Source organism: Abramis brama (genome assembly GCF_963993115.1).
Source record: "Abramis brama genome assembly, chromosome: 18".
Classification (NCBI taxonomy): domain Eukaryota; kingdom Metazoa; phylum Chordata; class Actinopteri; order Cypriniformes; family Leuciscidae; genus Abramis; species Abramis brama.
In genome coordinates, this window is record NC_139980.1 from 9,052,921 (window position 1) to 9,068,884 (window position 15,964).

The following is a 15,964-nucleotide window of genomic DNA, read 5'->3' on the forward strand; positions in this document are numbered from 1 at the left end:
TGGTCCCACACAGTCCAAGTGTTCTTAAAAACCAAAGTGATGCCTCTGGGGACGGGACCCTCTAAACTGCATGGACCTCCCAAGTCATGTTTGGGTGGGGTTCAGTGTTTGATACACATACACTCAGATATTATACTGACTGAAGCTTGAAAAGGCACATTTATACAAATGTCCTTCCATTCCATTGTCCACATAAAGCATGTTCTGCTCAGGCGACTGTCCACATAAAGCATGTTCTGCTCAGGCGACTGTCCACATAAAGCATGTTCTACTTAGGCGACTACACACACACACATACACACACACATACACACATACTGAAATAGATGTTCCAAACTAAAATCGCATCATGACAAGTTGCATACCAAGTATCACAAAGTAACTCTAGTTAGTGTTACTCCTGTAAAACCAAGGTTTTGCTGTATGGAAAGTGTACTTACTGGTTTTGTGGTAGACACTGATTCTTAGCTTCAGCTGTAAAACGACTGTTTAAGGACCAAGAAACACATTACGTTTCGATCAGGCTGTGAGCATGCGCACTGTCTTCAGCACCACGGCGAGCGTGGACATTGAGCTTCACAATTCAGTTCGCGCGTGTGTGTGAAGATTCAACCGGTGGCTTTTGTTTTCTGACTCCATTTGCGTCACGACTGGGCTTCACGTCAAGCAAGAACTTCACCGTGTCGAGTGAATTCTGGAAAAGGGAATAATAATAATAATAATAATAGGAAGATACGGGTCCCACACAACGAACACACTTGTCCAAGGAGGATACTGTTGCGCACACAAGGCGGTGTTTTTGACACTGTTGGCAAAAAATTTTATTGTAGTGTTTACTTATGCCACATAGTTTGGACAAAGATATTTCATATTTACGCCACAGTTTGGACAGAAAGATATTTCATATTAACATGTCGATATCTAATCATTTTAAATCCAATACCAATGTGACATTTAATTTACCTGATACATATGATTACCCTTTTATTGCATTGTATTTTGTTATTTATAGCGCATCTTATTTATATGCAGCTTATTTAAAGCATTTCCTATATGAAGATATACCTTCTTCATATTTTTAAATTGTAGATGGGGAATTTGTGGTTAGCCTCAGTGCCAGGAGCTGACTTCTTCTAGCCCAGTATAACTAATAGGGTGCCTTTCCATTACATGTAACCAAACGACTTAGCATTCACATTAAACCAACATAAAGATCCAATGCAGGCAGTCCAAGTGTTCTTAAAAACCAAAGTGATGCCTCTGGGGACGGGACCCTCTAAACTGCATGGACCTCCCAAGTCATGTTTGGGTGGGGTTCAGTGTTTGATACACATACACTCAGATATTATACTGACTGAAGCTTGAAAAGGCACATTTATACAAATGTCCTTCCATTCCATTGTCCACATAAAGCACGTTCTGCTCAGGCGACTGTCCACATAAAGCATGTTCTACTCAGGCGATTGTCCACGTAAAGCATGTTCTACTCAGGCGACTACACACACACATACACACACACACACATTGAAATAGGTTGGCAGATTTAACATTTTGCCACAAATAAGTTGTACATGAGATTTAATTTACCTCTCCAACCTTGGTGAGTGGGCTGAGCTCTGGACTAGTCTGATTCGGGTGGCTGACGGCTGTATGGGTGCACTTGCTCTCAGTGGTCAGCTGTAGAAGATGAAACAGAGACAAAGGACAATAAAGAGAAAGTCCTGGGAGCGTGATACTAGAGAGGACATTTGATGTCTGAGTAAAAAAATAAACCATTCTACTGTTGACAGAAAGACGGAGGAAAACCTTGCTTTAAAACTCAATGACAACGTCTTTGATATTAACAATCAAGTGCAAGATATTAATAAAAATCTATCTTTTGTGAGGACATACCTCTTCAGTGTCATCAGTTGTGGGAGGGGGATTTGTGGTGCCACACATCTTTGGGGCCATTTCATCATCAAGGCCCTGTAAAAAGGAAAAAAACAAATAAACAAAATATTGTAGACCACGGACTATGAAAACTACACTCTGATGAACACATTCATGTTCACCGCGACTTCTACAGATTACCAGTTCCCACAACACAACTTGCTAAGATTTCCAAACTGCTTTTGTCAAATGGAGAAAGGAAACCTTTGCAGCATCCAGGGGAAGTCACTGGATGAGATTGAAATTGAAGGTTTGTACAGAAATTAGCCCTTGTAGATATTATCTGAGTTTTTGTTTTTTTCCTTTGAATGTTTGAATGCAGCTTATTTAAAGCATATCCTATATGAAGATATACCTTCTTCATATTTTTAAATTGTAGATGGGGAATTTGTGGTTAGCCTCAGTGTCAGGAGCTGACTTATTGTAGCCCAGTATAACTAATAGGGTGCCTTTCCATTACATGTAACCAAACGACTTGGCATTCACATTAAACCAACATAAAGATCCAATGCAGGCAGTCCAAGTGTTCTTAAAAACCAAAGTGATGCCTCTGGGGACGGGACCCTCTAAACTGCATGGACCTCCCAAGTCATGTTTGGGTAAGGTTCAGTGTTTGATACACATACACTCAGATATTATACTGACTGAAGCTTGAAAAGGCACATTTATACAAATGTCCTTCCATTCCATTGTCCACATAAAGCACGTTCTACTCAGGCGACTGTCCACATAAAGCACGTTCTACTCAGGCGACTGTCCACGTAAAGCATGTTCTACTCAGGCGACTACACACACACACATACACACACACACACATTGAAATAGGTTGGCAGATTTAACATTTTGCCACAAATAAGTTGTACATGAGATTTAATTTACCTCTCCAACCTTGGTGAGTGGGCTGAGCTCTGGACTAGTCTGATTCGGGTGGCTGACGGCTGTATGGGTGCACTTGCTCTCAGTGGTCAGCTGTAGAAGATGAAACAGAGACAAAGGACAATAAAGAGAAAGTCCTGGGAGCGTGATACTAGAGAGGACATTTGACGTCTGAGTAAAAAAATAAACCATTCTACTGTTGACAGAAAGACGGAGGAAAACCTTGCTTTAAAACTCACTGACAACTTCTCTGATATTAACAATCAAGAGCAAGATATTAATAAAAATCTATCTTTTGTGAGGACATACCTCTTCAGTGTCATCAGTTGTGGATGGGGGATTTGTGGTGCCACACATCTTTGGGGCCATTTCATGATCAAGGCCCTGTAAAAAGGAAAAAACAAAAAAAAAAGATAAATTATAATAAATATCTTCAAGACAAGATGTTCCCTGTGTAGCATTCAGTGAAAAGATATCATGGCTGTATTTCAGTGAGTGTTTTGTGGAAAACATGTAGTCTCTGAAACGGTTCTTTAGACACTGAACAGGCCACATGACTACAGTCTGTAGACTATGAAAACTACACTCTGATGAATACAGCATTTGATTACTTTGTTGTTTATCTATTGTCAGCCAACTTCGTAGAATGATTGCACTTCTAGAATAATTGACTAAGCTTTTACATGGAGTTAGGGGTTAGTCCTTTTATAGTTCTTAGATTTGCTATGATTCTTTTAAATGACATCTTGTCATGAATTTTCATCAGTGCTGTTGAATGGGTGCCTTTCCATTACATGTAACCAAACGACTTGGCATTCACATTAAACCAACATAAAGATCCAATGCAGGCAGTCCAAGTGTTCTTAAAAACCAAAGTGATGCCTCTGGGGACGGAACCCTCTAAACTGCATGGACCTCCCAAGTCATGTTTGGGTGGGGTTCAGTGTTTGATACACATACACTCAGATATTATACTGACTGAAGCTTGAAAAGGCACATTTAGACAAATGTCCTTCCATTCCATTGTCCACATAAAGCACGTTCTACTCAGGCGACTGTCCACATAAAGCATGTTCTGCTCAGGCGACCACACACACACACACACATTGAAATAGGTTGGCAGATTTAACATTTTGCCACAAATAAGTTGTACATGAGATTTAATTTACCTCTCCAACCTTGGTGAGTGGGCTGAGCTCTGGACTAGTCTGATTCGGGTGGCTGGCGGCTGTATGGGTGCACTTGCTCTCAGTGGTCAGCTGTAGAAGATGAAACAGAGACAAAGGACAATAAAGAGAAAGTCCTGGGAGCGTGACACTAGAGAGGACATTTGATGTCTGAGTAAAAAAATAAACCATTCTACTGTTGACAAAGACAGAGGAAAACCTTGCTTTAAAACTCACTGACAACTTCTCTGATATTAACAATCAAGAGCAAGATATTAATAAAAATCTATCTTTTGTGAGGACATACCTCTTCAGTTGTGGAAGGGGGATTTGTGGTGCCACACATCTTTGGGGCCATTTCATCATCAAGGCCCTGTAAAAAGGAAAAAATATATAATAATAATAATAATAATAATAATATTATACATTAAATATGTATATATATATATATTTATAGTAGACCGTGGATTATGAAAACTACACTCTGATGAACACAGCATTTGATGACTTCATTGTTTTTGTTCTAACATTCTGTAATGGTCAGTATCATCTATGGTGTGGTTAGGTGGTGCTAACAAAAGCTATAAAAATCATGTTCCACCTGAAGCTAGATGGAAAATGTACAGTATTTTGGTATGTGAAATGTTCTATGGTTAAAGTATTTCTTATATGAGAACTAACAATTTCACAAAGTTAATTAAATGAAGTCAAGAAGATAAAAACACTGTTTTAACTTTTATATATATATATATATATATATATAACACTCTACACACTGCACAAGATACTTGTCAGGTCTGTTGCCCCTCATGTTTTGTATATTGATCATTGTGGTTGGTTACTAGGTACCAATTAATTTATCTTACAGATTTAGTACACTAACAGAACATCATAAACACATTACATTTATTTAATGGCCTGAAAGTACTCATATTAATGATATAACAGCCTTCCTGTGTCACTGCAACTTCATATTTAAAAAAAATAATGTGGGCTACTAAGAAAGTATTTAATTCTATAAAACAAACACAATGTCTGTAATAAAAGTTAAGGCTTTAACTAGCTACGCCTTGCTCATTAAGCCATGCGGTAGCCACAAGCTCAACTTAACCTAGCTAGCTTTCATTTTAAAAACAAAGCTACCAAATTTGACTTGCTGGCAATGTTACTTCTGTCCTCATCTCTACCTGCTGTCCTCCACCTCTTTAGCCTGAGGCTTAATGAGCAGGACATGTTGATAGCCACTCAAGCTAGCTCAGCTAACATTGTGGTAAATATATAGCATTTTACAGTAATTGTAAGTTACAAGTTACAATTTCTTGCAAATAAGAAACACTTAATGCAAAAATGCAACTATATTTATAAATATAATTATTACCTGTATGTATTTAATCCAGTAAATCCAACGACGTCGAGCTGACACTTCCGAGGTGTGGTCCATTAGGTATTTAATTAGCGACAGCTGGGCCATGTGCTGTGGGCGGAGCTTCCCGTCGACTTCCGTTTGTTACCGCCCACATGCGCAAACCAGCCAATCACAAGACGGCCCGCCAAAATGCACCGTGTGTATCAGAAATGTGTATGAAACTGCAATATAAAACCCAGCTGTGGGGTCGCTGTTCTATACACTGGGATACACTCAAAATCAGGTCAAGTGGTAAATGAGGACTTTCAAAGAAAAAGAGAATATATGTTGTTCAGACACTAACAAATGCAGTTACACTCTTTGATTTACGAGGACCTTGGCATAGTCCCCGTATTACCCTTAGGTCCGTGGAGCCCAGGTGAAATGTCTGGCGTGTTGTCCATGTAAACCACATATACCAACACACACACACACACACACACACACACACACACACCAGGTGGAATGAAAGGGGCTAACAAACAGACTGATCTCTCATCTCTTCTATCTGAAGCCCATTCCAGCGGTGAGTGTGTGTCTTCATGTGTTAAATTGGCCGTACATTATCCTCCCTTTCCTCCCAGTGATCCTGATTAGGAGTATAAACTCACATACAGGAGCAAACACACTGTTTTATCCACATACACACTCAAAATACACGTGTGATGTCATATACGTGTCATATACATATGTCATACGCCAAACGAAAGGCCCTATAGTTAAACATATACACACATCTACTCCAGCCTGCGCCCATTCACGCTCAATAATAGCAGAGAAAAGACAGGAAAAGATAAGGTAAACCAGTCAGATTTGAACATTAAATCAGCACCACAAATCAATATGTGCACAAACCACTAAGCCTTTTTTTCTTTTTACCTTTCCACCCTCTTTTTTTTTTTTATATATATTAATAACCCTTTTTTTTTGGCCATTGTGTAAATTTTAGAGGGAAGAAAGGAAATGATGAGAAGAAAAGTCAGATTTGAACGTTTCCCACATAGGTTACGGCTCCAAGGTATTGTTTTTCGATTACATATACATTGGCTGCGTCCAAAATCGCATTCTTCCCTACTATATAGTAGGCGAAAAACAGTATGTCACAGAACAAGTATGTCCGAATTCACAGTACTCAAAGAGTAGGCAAAAAGTACACGGATGACCTACACTTCTTCCATCGAGATTCTAAAGTGTACATACCATGGACACTTTACTATCCCATGAGGCCACGGGAGATGATTTGTGAATGGCGGTGGAACTGACGCTGGTAGGTCACGTGATAAGGTCAACATGGCGAATGTTATACATCCAGATTACATTCATCCTACACACATTCATACTATATAGAACATGCTTTTTTAGTGGTCCTGAAGTAATTACTTATTCAAAATAAGTACCTACTCAAGAGAATATATGCGATTTTGGACGCAGCCATTGTATTCATCTTGCCACCCTATTTTTTTTTTTTTTTTTTGGGGCCATTGTCCCTTTTAAAAGAGACAAGAGGAAATTATGAGGAAGAAAAGTCACATTCAAACTCACATTTCCCACATGAGCTCAATATACTATAAAATAGATTATAACAGCTCAAGCCACTAAGCCGCAGCTCTTAAGGTTTTGTTTTTTGATTACATCTTCCCATTGTGTCACTTTTAGAGAGAAGACAGGAAACAATGAGGAGGGGAAAAAAATCAGATTCAAATCTCACATTTTCCACATGAGCACAAAACTTAAGAAAGCCACTAGGCCACAGCTCCAAGGTTTTATTTTCGATTGCATATGCATTGCATTGCTCGGAACAAATAACCACCCACATGCTACATGGCACACACACAAATCTCACCATCACTGAAATGTTTCACCCCTCGGCTCAGTCTGCATCCTCGAGTGCTGACAGCCCCTTCCAAACACCTCCTTGATATTTGGATATCTCGACACTGTTACGTCACACACGTACACAATCACACACAAACAGACGGGCGTCTCACTCACAGTCGGACTGTAGTATTCATCTGTCTCTTTCACATCTTTCTTTCGGTTTCCGGAGCTTCTAGTCAAGGCAGACGGCTCTGCGAGGGGCTGAGGTCTCTCCAGTCTGCCTGGGTGTATTTTTAGAGCCTCAGCACCAGAAATACTCCTCAGCACCAGGGACTTGACAGTTTGAATGTGTGCACAGGCTTTCAGAAAATGTTTATAAATTTCTCGAGCAATTTGGCAAGAACGACAGGACATGGCCATGTAGCGAGTCAGAATAAATAAAGAAATAATCCCTCACAAAGCCAGAAACCCCAGACTGTTTCAGAAGATTTTCACACTTTGAGCGTATAAAGCGCGCTCTGGGGACAGATGGCATTAATATTTCAGATTTCATTGGGGAGAAATGGATTTTCTGTGTAGATCTATATGGTATCCTTAACCTGGGAACACTTCTTTCAAAATTGCATTTGTAAGCAAAAAATGTCCGGACAATGCTTATCCATACAACCTAACACACACACACCGGAAAAAAAAACAGCAGAAGGTGATTAATTTTCGAAGACCGAAGACCCCATAGTAATGTTTAAACGTCTCCTTTCAGAGGTAAACAGCTGCTATAGCGCCATTGCTTTTCAAATGATGTTCAGTTGAGACATCATAAACAAAGCGACGTTGTCTGACAGGACCACAATGGAAGCAGAGAGGCGAAGGACTATATCAGCAGACTCAAATATTGACTTTGAGACACATTAGCAAAACCATTCACCCTCAGTCTAAAAAAACGCTCATTTAGGGTCTGTCATTTGGATGACCTTTTCCTCATTTGTATGTAAATCCCCTGATTACAATATCCAAAGTATTTAACCCTCTGCCACACACCACGACAGATTAAGACTTAGCTTGGGAACGTTCTGATTCAAAAGTAGATCTGGGTGTCACACAACAGGTCACTAATTGGATATTATTTATCAAAAATTGGCTCATAAGTGAAATGTAATGTAAAATTGAATAAAATAAGCCAGCTTGATCCATCTCAATTTGAAAGATTTAAAATAAATTTGATAAATTTAGTAAATATTTCATTGTCATTTTAAATAATTTTGGTCATTACATTTGTATAAATAATTTTGTTTCTTCATATTTTTGTGCATTAGTGTGTTTTCATTAGTGTGTTACGTTTAGTTAATTGCATTGTTTTAGTGTCATGTGTTTCCCTGATGGTGTTTTGTCTTTGTGTATGACCGTCTATGTACAAGTATTGACCATGTTTTATGAACTGGCCGCTTACGATGAGCTCTGATTCATTATGTGGCTTTCTGTTGTGCCACCTACTGTATATTATTGTGGTGGTTATTGGTACATTTTAAGGTAAAAAGGCAGATTTTGGTAGTTAAAGTAGGTATATTAACACCATTTCACTTAAAGTCCCTGTGTTGAAAATCAAGTTTTTAATGTTGTTTGTATATCTATGTGGTGTTTTTAATATGCTTTAAGACAAACCATGTACAAATTCATAAGTCACCATTGCTGAGTATTTTCTCCTTAAAACTGCAGTGAACCAAAGACAGTCTCAAAATCACGGTTTGAAATCGCTGGTGTTTTTGACGTCACAAACTACCTTGTAACCAATGTGTGATCGTCAACGAGTGGATCTCTGAGCTGGTGTGAGTGAGTGGAGGCGGAGCTAATTTGCATATTCATAGAACCGCGTACACCAAATGAGGCAAGGGTGTAGAGTTATATTCAAGCTATTTTAAGACATGAAGGATTTTTTTTTTTTTTTTTTCAAGGAAAAAACTTTTCAATATGTAATTTTGGTGACCAAAATGAGTTTTAAGGGATACGATTATTGACTACAGAGGGACTTGAATTAAATATAACTGGAAAAATTGTCCCAGTATTTTTTATGGTGAATTTCTGGCAACCACAGCTACAAGTTTGTTTTACTGTACATTTAACAGGATATTTTATACAGTGTATCCTTGTTGACTAAAAGTAGCAATTTCTTTTATTTTCAAAACATTGTTACTGACTCGAAACGGTATTGGATATGTACGAATATCAACATAAAAAAAATAAATAAAAAAAAACATGAAAATTGCATGATGCTTCTTTTTCGTCTCATCTTTGTTATTGTTGACTAGAAAAAAAGTTACGTTTTTTTTCCAGTAATTTCATTGACATGATGAACTGTAATTAGTGTCATATACCTTGACTTGCCAAAAACGGTGTCCTTCCGAAGCCTGTTTTGCTGTGACAGCCGTTGTGGAGCGCTGCACTGTCACACTGAGGAATCTCGGAGGCCAGTTCTGTCTGTATACGATGAGGGCAGAAAGTCACACTCTCCAGGGGTCCTTCCAAGAATAATTTGGCCTTGCGGTTGAGTTTCACTGCAGTGGAATCATGGGAGGTTCAGGTCAAAGGGCTGTTTGAAGGGTAATAATCCATTAGTGCCCACATCACTCATATCTCACATATTTACAAACAACAAGGGTGTCTAAAGTGAAGGTGGCAACTCTGGGTAAACCTGAGCGCTGATATGAAATAGCACACCACGAGCGCTATTCTTTTGGGGGATGAATACGATCAGGCCAAGTTCACAAAGGGCTGAGGCTGGAAGAGAACAAACGGTAGGCTGCAAAAAGAGGCGCTTTTATTATAATTGAGAAATGAGCCTCGCCGTCTGGCCTTTACAGCTGGCCCGAGATGACTTGCACTTGCGCTGAAGTAAAATGGTTTCATTTTGCATTTTTAAATTGCCTCCATTCTAATCTGTTTTCAAAGCCTGTCCCTTTAGCCTATCAGGTGAAATATTAATTGTCTGAGGGGGAGTGTGTGCCTATCAGGCTGAAATCAGAGCCTGTAGTTACTCCCTTCTGAAACAACAAAGGGCACGGCTTTTTTTTGCACATGCGATTGTTAGGGCAGCGTGACTGTAGGACGACAGAGGAAGTGAGAGGGGAGAGATTTATGTGTTTATAGGCAAGCTGTCACCGACGCATCATAATAACGCATCATTTCCTCGAAGATCGTACGGAGGCCGTTAATTTGATGTTATTTGCGAGGGTCAGAAATTTGATATTGCGCACGCCGTTGATTTAAAAGGTACAGGCCGCTGAGCTGGAAACATTCAACCATAAATATCTGACCAATAATAAACACTTCATTAGAGCAAGTCGTCAAGCTAGAATACTCTGCCATTATATTACATTATTAAAGGCACATGTGGAGATTTATCCACCTGAGAATACATTTTAAGTCAACAAACATCCCATCTAGTATTACTTAAACCTGGTTATTATGGCAAAAATTCAAGCACCAGAACAGGCCACTTAACAATACTACACAATTTACGCAATGAGGGTGGCTTAAAAAACATAATGAAGAAATATGAAGCACAAAACATAATTATATGACATTAAAAGATATTTTCATCAGTGACTTTGGCATAATTGTTTCAATGCATCAACTATTTATTAAACTTAAAAAATAATAATATTCATATATATATATTTATATTCTGTTAATATTTTCAAAGCTACAAACTTAAATCCAAGTAAATGGGCCGTTGTAACTCTCCAAACATAAAATACTCTCCAACACATAAATCACAACAAACTAACAAGACAGGCAAAGATACGGTGTGTGATTATGCATGTTATGTGCATGTGTTTCCCAGCAGATTTGAACTCTATGCCACGGCAGATTTTATCTCTGACATTTGACAAGGTAAAGGACACCCGAGATTGGTCTCTGGTGACCACAGGCACCACTACCTGACAGAAAATACCATGCACATCTTTTTTCTTAGCAGGTCATCCACCTACCCTTGCAGACGAGCCCGGGAACTCAAAACGACTGGAGATGCCACTCTCATGCCAGAGAAACGGTTTGTGTTTTTCTCGGTCACAACGTGTCTCTAACATCCATTGTTGCAGACCGAAGAAACAGCAGGAATGACAGGAAAGAACTCGACGGGGCTTCCTCAAACTTACTGTAGCGTACGGAAAGTTTTGTGGATTGCCATTGATCGCTAAAACGTTGTGCCTTATAGAAATGACTTGGAGAACATTTCCAGGAAGGCGTCCTCGTGAGCGAATCAATCTCTCTCACACCGTGAGCCAACCTGGAGCAGTCAGCTTCAATTTCATTCACAATGCTTACCCGCCAACCCAGCGCTTTGTTCCCTATGCTGGTAATTGAGGAACTAGTGTAAATTGCAAACAAAATTATATTTGCCCTTTTTCTTCTTTCCATCAAGATCTTCTCCTTTCATATAGTCACCGATTAATTCCCAAAAACATTTTTGAAACTAAACCATTTTTATGAGAACACTGAGATTGACAGTTTTGACAGTTATTCTGTGTAGACAACAAAAGCTAAAAATGAGATTCCAGCTCGTCTTTAGTTTGTTGAGCTGACAATTGTTGAATAGTTTTGTGTGTGTGTGTGGTGTGTGGTGCGCCCCAGGGCCTGGCTAACTGCGAGAGGGGAAGCAGTAAAATTGTTGCACGGGAGATCAACAGTATCTGGTGTGAAACATGAACGTGTCTTCCAGGCTAAACTGAGATTTTCATGTTTCCTGTGGCCTGGTTGAGTAACAGACACACGTCACATACGCTCTTCTCCCTTCAGCTATTCTCAATCAAGAGTAAAGGTAATCGTAAAAAAAACACAGAGGAAACGGTTTCTGCTCTGGGGAGAATGTTACACAGTTGGCCAACATTCAGCAGAATGACAAAAAATGGGAAAGACTTTAAACATAATTTATTGGAGATCTGGCGAATTCCTACAGGGCAAATTCACTAAACTCTTGCGTCACTTTTGTGTACGATAGTTTGGCACAAAAGAACCAGATTTTAGGAACCAGGTTTAACCAGATGCTAAATATAATAGTGGTACACTGAGTGTTTAAGTCATTATCATTCTTCTCAGCACAAACATGCAATCTATGCAGATTATGCTTATTTGAGGTCAGTACTGCAAAATTTCCTTTAAAAATTTGTTTGTGTACATTTTCTATTGATTAGGAAGATATTAATCAAATTATTACAATTCTAGCTGATACTAAATAATTTAATGTTATGGCTGATAACTGATAAAAGCTATTAAAAGTCAAATAATAATAAAAACATTGCAAACTAAAATCAATAATCAAAACATTTTACAGTGCAATTAAATTATTAATGTTTTAACCTGTTAACCGTTGCCAGAGCGCGGACGCACTGAAGCGGTTTTATTTATATATAGTTCAAAGTTACTATCAGATTTAATGTTATACCTTGACAAACTATACATCATTAAAAAGATATAAGACTCAAGTTTCAGAATTTGACCACTATTGTATTCTGAGAAACTTATAGCGACAGTTATTTCTTAATTTGTGTCAGGAGTTATGAAATGAAAAAATTAGTCGATACCTTTGATATGAATTATGCGCGTCAGCCGCTTTCATTCATAAAAAAACTCCCGTGCCGTCGTCATGACAGCGATACACAAAACAACGTGCCTCAGGGCTTTAGCTCAAAAATGTGCAGATTTGGAGAAATATTGATATATTCTCATAGGTTTACATCAGATTTCTATAGACAGGAATAATATTTATTGAATTTATACCCAAATGCGTCGATGTAATCATTATGAGCGTTTGCATAACTCTGATACTGTGTTTTCAATTCATACCAATAGCCTGAGGGCGCCCTCGCCGCCCTGTGCACAGTATTAGAACATGAAGAAGAGCCATGATCATGTGACATTCCAGGAAGCCTCGAACACACACAAAGCTAACAAGAGATCGCGCTATAACTATGGCTGTAACATGCAGTTTTGAAGACAATAAACATGTTTGCTATGATATTTGAGTTACCTGTGTTTTTCAATCCATGCCAGGTATTTCCATAATAATAGATTATATTTATAATGTAATGCTAATCTATATAGAATCGTTGTGCAGAACACTATCCAATAGTATATTTTCTGTCTGATTTTTTATCTGAAGCCAAATTAGATCACAAAAAATTATTTAAAATACTCGATTTGCTTTATAAAGTAAGTTTATAAGCACAAACATGGTTTTAATCTCATAAATTGTCGTGTATTGATGGTGTGCTAAGCTAACATGCTAGCTAGCCCTAGGTGCACCTGCCACCTAGAAGTTATATTTTTATTATTTTTTGAATGCTTACTGAAATGTTTCTTTATTCAAGAAATGCATTTGATACAGTTTAAAATGTAAGGGTGAACTTTAAGAAAAGAAATTAGTGACTGAAACCCTATGAATAGCCTGTGAATAGCCAGTCGTTAGTAACTATAATGCAGACAAAATAAATGCATATTTAGAGCCATAACCGGGCTGGAGAGGTGTGAATGTGTGCAGGGGGAGACTGAGACTGAATGGGGCTCGTTTGCACCACAAAACAATAAAGACAATATACTGGATAGATGGTTAGAAGATGACAATAAACATCAGTAGCATTTTAGCGTCAAATCAAAATAAAGTCACATGACATGGTCTTGAAAAACATTTCACTAAATACAGAGTTTTGGACTTATTATCTTAAGATTTTAAACATAAAATGTTTAGACATGTGGCATTAGCTGTAGTGCATTTCTAGATTGCTCCAGTGCCAACTTCAATTTTTTTTTCATGAGGATGTTTCATAAAAAATAATTTCTAATAACTTTACAAAACTTTGAAGCTATTTATAACAATTTTTGTCATTATGACAATAATTAATTCTACATTTACAATAAACTGCCAGGTGTCAGCTTTCAAATGAGATCATACTTGTGCTTTTAGTACAAAGGGTTCATGAACTGTATCTGTTTCAGTTTGGGTATGTCATTTCTTGGGATTTTTCAAAAGTGGGATTGCAGCTTAACAGGTTAAAGATTTTATTTTTTTATTTTTTTTAAAGAAATTCATCATTTGTCATTATTTTCATTATTTACCCTCATGTTGTTCCAAAACTTAATTTTTTTTCTGTGGAACATAAATGGAGATATTCAGACAAGTGTCACTGTTTTTTCTTTTTTGTCTATTCATTTGAAGTCAGTGGTCACAGAAACTGTTCTATCCCTTTAAGTGAGAATTAGATGATGGCAAAGGTAATCTAAATGTAAAAACTGAGGTAAACGTGCATGTGCAATTAAATATCCAATATTGTTTGATACCAATAAATAAAAAACTCTCTAATATCAGCTGATAACCAAAGTCTCACTCTCCAAAGGTGCTGTACTGCTGTTTGGTCACAGTAATGTTTTCACCTTCAGAGCTCTCAAAGCAAAGTGATCTTCATAATCTCATTCAGAGTTAACCAACAAACGTTCTGTATCGTCTATGCAGCGGTCAGCGTTTCAGGCTCTTTTAACCTCTGCCTATGGCCTCAAAGCAGGATGGTGTGGGAGACACCGCTTGCTCAAAGTTGGCCAAACCACTTCACTGCAGAACCTTGAACGATCCCTCCGCCTAGAGACCTTTCTAAGGCAGACTGATGTACCAGTATATTGTGCATCCCTACTGATTAGCATAACTCCTTTAGTGATCTGGTTCCTATTTTTGTGCAAACATTCCTAACACCTTATTTGATTCCACAGTGGCTCAGGGGAAGTGTAATATTGACAGGGCAGGTAAGTAAACATACTAATCTTTCAACGATCAATACAGCATTCCAGTGTCTCTTACTCTGAGTGTACACTCCTCTCACATTCTCTCTCTAACCCCCTTCATATGTTTTCTTTCTTGTCTTTCTTTCTGTGGAGACCTGCTGCAGTATAGTGGCCTTGGGGATAGGATGAGGTGCCAGAGGCTTGTCTCTTCCTAACATCCAGAACAGATGCCTTACACTAACAAACTCAAGCGCCAGCCTCGACGTCCTCCGAAAAACACCCTCACACTCTCTCTCACCAGCGATACTGACACTGAAGTCCCCTAAAGCCTCTGAATGTGCAGCTGGCACAGCGGGAAGGCCTCATCCCAAAGCTAATCTGGACAGGTGACATGCAAAACAGCACAGCACCTCTGGACATGTTTCTACTTTATGTTGCTCTTTTCCAAATCCCACACTGAATGGCTCTTCTTTAAGTCTCTTGGCAGATATTCAAGTTCTCTGCACATGGATGTCACTCAAAAATGTAATGGCTATTTTTCTCCTTTTTTTCCCCTCGTTCTTTCTTTTCAAAGATAACTTTCAACTGCAAATCTGAATTTACGTGGGAAGTACAAAGGGGCTACTTGAGCATGTTCAAATATGCTAATCATTAAACTTAGCTGAAAGACCAACGCACACAGCAGAGAACTTTGATGTGTTCATTTACAACATGCAGTTTCTTTTAAGTTTTTCTTGTCTTTTGTTGTGGTTAACAACTGTTTGACCCTATGTTGTCTCAGAACATCAATGGGAGTGTGTACACTTGGGTAGTTCACGCATTTGAGATGGATAGGACCTCAGGAGCCGCACAACATACAACACTGTTCAAAAGTACGGGGTCAGTACGATTTAAAAGAATACTTTTTTTCAGCAAGGATGAATTCAATTGATCAAAAGTGACAGTAAAGACATTAATCGTGTCACAAAAAAATTCCATTTCAAATTCTTGTGAACTTTCT

The 15,964-nt window shown here is 38.4% G+C and overlaps 1 long non-coding RNA gene across 1 annotated transcript; it reads right to left on the minus strand.

Annotated features, from left to right (window-relative positions):
* Positions 1-3,984: 3,984 nt before the first annotated feature.
* Positions 3,985-5,816, minus strand: LOC311069165. The gene is made up of 3 exons (XR_014603486.1): positions 5,353-5,816; positions 4,282-4,347; positions 3,985-4,067 (listed from the first exon to the last, which is right to left on the minus strand). It is a non-coding gene; the product is annotated as an uncharacterized lncRNA (long non-coding RNA).
* Between the last annotated feature and the right edge of the window lie 10,148 nt (positions 5,817-15,964).